This window comes from Adiantum capillus-veneris, chromosome 2 (assembly GCF_014529385.1).
Source record: "Adiantum capillus-veneris isolate H3 chromosome 2, ASM1452938v2, whole genome shotgun sequence".
In the NCBI taxonomy this organism is placed as follows: Eukaryota; Viridiplantae; Streptophyta; class Polypodiopsida; order Polypodiales; family Pteridaceae; genus Adiantum; species Adiantum capillus-veneris.
The window spans coordinates 124,660,410-124,667,185 of record NC_140932.1 but is presented as its reverse complement, the minus strand read 5'-3'; the positions used below and the strand labels follow the sequence as shown (position 1 = coordinate 124,667,185).

Sequence of the window (6,776 nt, the reverse complement as noted above, 5' to 3'; positions counted from 1 at the left end):
ATGTTCCTCATGCACTCTCTGTAACGCAGGACGTAGGATACATCGCTCTCTCTCTCTCTCTCTCTCTCTCTCTCTCTCTCTCTCACGCCTCTCGTGGTTAGAGGTGTAGGATGTGTCAAATTTGCCATGACAGCCTGCATCATGCAAAACCTATTTGCATGGTAATTGTGCAAACCATGCAAATGCTAAAAAATGATCTGCTACAATTAGGCTTAGTATTAACAACGCTTAGTTCTTTTATTCTATCTATACATGCCATGTCAACATTGAAAAATGAATGCTATAATTAGGCTTAGTATTAACAACTCTTGGTTCCTCTCTTATGTCTAGCCCGATTCTCTTTTGGCTCTACTTTATTTTCTTTTTAAACAAGGTGAAGAATCACGGTAGCCTACAATATGACAAAGGAATGGGGAGTGGCAATGTCAAGGGTGGTCACAAGGTAGTAGAATATATGTTGCGGAGTGATCAGACAAGTGGCTGCTCGCTCTACATACAAGCTAGTAGCAGCACTTCTCTCATGGTGAGGGGGAAGAGAATAAGCACAACTAGAAATAGTAGAGGATATGACAATCAAGAGACTAGTAAAGGAATGTCTCATGTGGACACAAAGCTAGCAAGGCTAGATGCCTACCACCTTCAGGCTTCAAGTAGGAAGCAGACAATCTTGCAATAGTGAGTTGATCATGATGTGCCCGTTCTGGTGCTGCTTGTCCACAATCTTCATTTTTTGATGAGGAAAATCATCAACTCATATGTGGTCCATATCATGACACCCCACACTTACTTGATGCAGCACATGCTGATCCCATATTGTATTCCACATCATCCTCTAATCTACCTTCGGCATCCTCCTTGCATCCAGCCACTACCTTTTCTACATCGTGTCCCAGTGCCGGCAGATGATCCGCCGCCTCATCACAACCGCTGATTGGATAGTCTCTTTCAAATCAACAACAGGAAGAGTACCTCCTCATTGTATGTAGACAATGAGTTGGCCTCTTTGATATCCCTCTTTGGGCAAGGCACTAGTGCTATAATTGGTCACAAGAGCTCTCTTTTTGACTCTTTTGAGCTGCAGGCAATGCTGAGGAATCTCGAGCCGCTGCTGCATAATGAAGGTGGACATCACGCCGAACAACAAGATGCTCTCGATCATGATCCAAGGGTAGAGGAGGTTGTTGTTTCTGATGTTAGGGAAGTTGATCTTGATCATGGTTTAAAGGAAGCTCATGTTGATGGTCTATTAGAATTAGCTGCTCATGATGATCAGCAGGAGCTGAAGGAATATTCCCAAATTGATCAAGTGCAAAAGGTACTAGATCTTGAACCTATTAGCAAAAAACAGTAAGGGAATTTGTCTAACTATAAGGTGGACTTGGATAGTAGAGAGAGAATGTCCACAGCAAAAGAGAGCGCAAAAGATATGCAAGTTTCTAAAGGTCGCGGCGTGGCACCGGCAGTGGCCGCATCGCACAACAAGCATACTCTCCATGACATGCTTCAATGGTCACTTCACACCTCAAACCGGCCACTTGCGTGCAATTGCACTAGTGAAATGCTCTGTGATAATGATGATTAATTCTACAATGCTGACTCACCTGGCATTAACAACTCTGAGCACTAGCTGCAACAATCTCTCTAATGCATTTCATCAAATTGCACACTTAACACACTCCTTCTCTTCTACATACATGCACTATGTTGCTTCTCGCATCACTGGTGAGAATGTAGAGGCATCTTCCTCTCGTTAATGCACATGTACATGCACATAAGCGAAGCCATATCCCATCCCACCTACACCATATTTTCTCATTCAAAACACATCAGTCCTCCTCAACTCCTCCTAACATCATTGCCGTTGGTGAAACTTCACCCACTGTAAAAGAGATTACATTCGCTGCCACCTGCAATGCAACTTGTGCACAACTTGTTAGCCACTCAAAATCACCATCGACGTGCCGAGAGCGTCGGATTTTTGTATCAAGTGATTACATGCTCATCTACAATAGTGCTAAGAAGCACTTTAGCAAAGGGATTGTGCATCACCATCATCATCATCATTACCGCCATTATCATTTCATGCATCCACGGGAAGAAAGCTTGTAATTCGAAGATGATCGAGGGTATATAGTGATGATTGTCTGTGAATAGGCATTGAGAGTAGGCAATGGCAGATCAATGTTCTCGGAAACATGTAATATAGCTTGGTGTTGTGTAAGATGAGCTAAGGAAGCTCACAAATACACCCTCATCAATGGCAGCATTTGAGAATGAAAGGGAGCATATAGCTCTTATATCTGTATGTATGGAGGATGCCCTTTTTTCAGAGTTGTGGTCACCATAGTCATCACAAAGTGGTAGGTACTAGCTGCTACATGCTTCCTCCATAGTTTATCTACCTGCATTTGTTGGCTCTGTGGCATAAGCAGGCTTGCAACAACGTGAAAAAGGCACAGGTTCTGAGCGCATTCCCATGATGCATTGAATGGGTAGCATTGGTGGAAAACCCATAGCTTGGTGCATGTGCAAGGAAAGTAATAACGCTTGTGACACCTCCCTTCACAATAGTGCCGTCTGCCTTCATCCACACGTTGCAGAGCGAATGATCTGCACCAAAAAAGACATCTACAATAAAAAATCCCAAACCTTAACACTCTCCATCACGTGGCACTGATCCTCACCCTCAAAAACCAACGACTCTAGAAATGCCCGTTTTCTCCACCATCCACCAACTCCCTATGGCCTCTGCGGGCCAAAAATCGTTAGCACATATTTGCTTCAAAAAATATTATTTATCACCCAATATAGTACTCTAAGTTTAAGGAGAAGAAAACATTAAAGGAAAAATAAGGAAAAGAAAAACACAAATGAATGAATGTGCACTCGACCATTTCCTTTTCTTTATATGGACACAAAAAGTCTCAAAAAGTTGGACTTTCCAGGTTCATAGATCTTTTCATTTCCTAAATTCATCCTTCACTTATGGCAGTTGAGATGGCTGGCAAGGGTTTTTATTTTTTCAAGATTGAAGGTCCCTACTTATGTTGTTTGATTTGAAAGGTTAAATGCCAAGTTCATGGATCTTTTTATTTTCTAAATTCACCCATCACTTATGGCATTTGAGATGGTTGGCAAGGGTTTTTATTTTTTGAAGATTGAGGGTCCCTACTTATATTATTTGATTTGAAAGGTTAAATGCTAGATTATATGCTTATTCACAAAGCTCAGGCTTGAAATAGCCCGTATTAACACTAGTTTGGTACCAAAGCAAGACACTTAAAAATCTAGCGTAGAAAAAATCTAGCGCTTTTTTTTATAAAGTTTCTTACCAAATCCTTTTGATGGAGTTTTATACACTATATAAGGTGTGTGCAAAAATTAATAGAGGTTTGAAAAAGCTTAGCTAGACATGACTTCACATATGTGAAAGAGGACATGGTAAAAGATAACAGACTCCCAAACACGTTAGAGGGAACCACACACACAAAAAAATTCTTCACCATAAGACATAAATTTGAGGCACCTCTATGAAACCTAGGCCTTTGGGAACCATAAGAGTTTCATACCAAATTTTTTTTTCCAGATGACGAAAATTCAATTTTTGGGACTCTATTCACTAAAACAGCAACTCAAAGCATGCCATAGCTGGCAATGTAGCTGCTTCTAAACATCCAGCACAATATGTTTTATAAGTTTAAATAAATGGAATGAAGACATGCAACTCATATAACATCTATCTCTTGCTTATACACCATCTCTCTCTGGCTCCTCGTCTTCCACCCTCTAACATATCATCTCCTCTATCATCCCATTCGCCCTCACTTGGGACTTGCCCTGGAGATGGACGAAGCCAACAAAACAAGAAAGAGAGAGATCATTTCCTTCTCTTTGGGCACCTACGCTTACCCACCATCTCCTCACCCCATTCGCCCCTCTGTGCCTTGCCTACAGAAGAGAGAGAGAGAGAGAGAGAGAGAGAGAGAGAGAGAGAGAGAGAGGGTTTTGAGTAATCAATAGAAAGCTCTGATCGTGCCCTCTTGAGGATAACGGACTTTGAAGGCATCTCTGTCAAGTTTAGCCTATGGATAGGGTTACGAGTTAATGCAAAAAGAGCTAAGCTACAAGAAATACATGATGCCACTGTGAGTTTTGAGATGCTGTGTGTGTTGTCTAGTCTGGCTCTCTGTAGGATATGCCATGGATGTGCATGTCGAGCAAGAAACAAAACAAGAAGGACCTTCTTATAACTGTCTCTGAGTGTCGAAATAGTTTCGACACTCAGAGACTCGGATTTTTTTTTTTTTTTGTCGAATGCTGGCTTGCGGTGCTCTCTCTCTCTCTCTCTCTCTCTCTAATCTGTAGGCAAGGCACAGAGGGGCGAATGGGGTGAGGAGATGGTGGGTAAGCGTAGGTGCCCAAAGAGAAGGAAATGATCTCTCTCTTTCTTGTTTTGTTGGCTTCGTCCATCTCCAGGGCAGGTCCCAAGTGAGGGCGAATGGGATGAGAGAGGAGATGGTATGTTAGAGGGTGGAAGACGAGGAGCCAAAGAGAGATGGTGTATAAGCAAGAGATAGATGTTATATGAGTTGCATGTCTTCATTCCATTTATTTAAACTTATAAAACATATTGTGCTTGATGTTTAGAAGTAGCTACATTGCCAGCTGTCGCATGCTTTGAGTTGTTATTTTAGTGAATAGAGTCCCAAAAATTGAATTTTCGTCATCTGGAATTTTTTTTTTGGTATGAAACTTTTATGGTTCCCAAAGGCCTAGGTTCCATCGAGGTGCCTCAAATTTATGTCTTATGGTGAAGAATTTTTTTGTGTGTGTGGTTCCCTCTAACATGTTTGGGAGTCTGTTATCTTTTACCATGTCCTCTTTGGCATATGTGAAGTCATGTCTAGCTAAGCTTTTTTGTGTGTGTGGTTCCCTCTAACGTGTTTGGGAGTCTGTTATCTTTTACCATGTCCTCTTTGGCATATGTGAAATCATGTCTAGCTAAGCTTTTTCAAACCTCTATTAATTTTTGCACACACCTTATATAGTGTATAAGACTCCATCAAAAAGATTTGGTAAGAAACTTTATAAAAAAAGCGCTAGATTTTTTCTACAATACTTAAGAAAGGACATTTAAGTGTCTTGCTTTGGTGCCAAACTAGTGTTAATACGGGCTATTTCAAGCCTAAGCTTTGTGAATAAGCATATAATCTAGCATTTAACCTTTCAAATCAAATAACATAAGTAGGACCTCAATCTTCAAAAAATAAAAACCCTTGCCAACCATCTCAAATGCCATAAGTGAAGCGTGAATTTAAGAAATGAAAAGATCCATGAACTTGGCATTTAACCTTTCAAATCAAACAATATAAGGAAGAACCTTCAATCTTGAAAAAATAAAAACCCTTGCTAGCCATCTCAAATGCCATAAGTGACGGGTGAATTTAGGAAATGAAAAGATCTATGAACCTAGAAGGCTAGGTTATAGTACTACTGGTCGTCGGTCACTTGCATTTTTACATGACTGTGCACCAGCAACAACCTGACTGCAATATATTGCGCATCAACACCAGCAAAAATCCCACTTGCATTATTGCGCACCGACAGCAATAGTAGCAATCTGCTAGACTCGCAAGGCCTCAGAAGCTTTAAAAAAAGGACACTCAACGCAGGAGCTAGACTTGCAATAGTTAAGACGCTTCGCACGGACCATTGCTACCTGCACGATCACCTTGTGCTCTTGACCTCCTTCATCTTGGCCACCATGGATCCGCTCTCAGGCTTGGATCTGCGCTCACCCAGCCCATAAATATTGACTTTTGTAACCCCATCAGCTCCCAAGCTCTCCTCATCGACTGCATTGGAGATGACGCACCTTCGACTGTGTAATTAAAAACCCAATGGATGCCACCTCTTTTTGGCCCCCTCCTCTCATGTCAGAGCATGCTCTAAGAAGAGGCCACGCCTCTCATTATGAACCCCATGCCTCTCTCTCTCTCTCTCTCTCTCTCTCTCTCTCTCTCTCTCTCTCTCTCTCTCTGTGGCAGGGCTTGAAGCATTGCTCATGCGAAATGTCGAACCTGTAGGCTGCCTTGAGATTTGAAAGCCTCACTTAAATAGCCATTAATAAACCCTCTCCCTCCCTGCTTTGTCGACCGGATAATCTCTCTCTCTCTCTCTCTCTCTCTTTCTCTCTCTCTCTCTCTCTCTCTCTCTCTCTCTCTCTCTCTCTCTCTCTCTCTCTCTCATGCCTTTCAGAATCCTTCGAAAGCTGGAGGACTGTGAGAGGCTGGGAGTGTGGAAACACTGGTACGGTGTGCCGAAGAAGAGCATCTACGAAGGAAGAGGGATATGTAAGCAAGGGTAGCTTAGGAATGCAAGACATGAAAACCAACTCACTCTAGATAATGCACTCTACTTGCAATTTTCCTCCATATGTCTTCTCGATTTTTCCTCCACAGACAGCATGCAGCAACTGTAGAGCTGCCATCAGCTGCAGAACTGTAGAGCTGCACCTGCTGCTCTCTCTTTCTCTCTTGGCTGGTGATGTTGCTGCTATAGAGCCAAGCAAGGGCCGACGGTGCACAGCGCCAAGGGAGTTGCAGTAGTGATGGAGCCGAGGATAGGGGGAAGGAGGGGGGAGCCGATGGCTGCACCTGCTGCTCTCTCTCGTTGCACCTGCTGCTCTCTCTTTCTCTCTCGACTGCTATGGAGCCACGGAAGGGCGAACGGCTGGTGGAGGAGAGGAGGAGGGAGGGTAGCTCGTGCAGCTCACA

The 6,776-nt window shown here is 42.7% G+C and overlaps 1 pseudogene; it reads left to right on the top strand.

Annotated features, from left to right (window-relative positions):
* Positions 1-409: 409 nt before the first annotated feature.
* Positions 410-2,109, top strand: LOC147463543 (uncharacterized; annotated as a pseudogene).
* Positions 2,110-6,776: the final 4,667 nt, after the last annotated feature.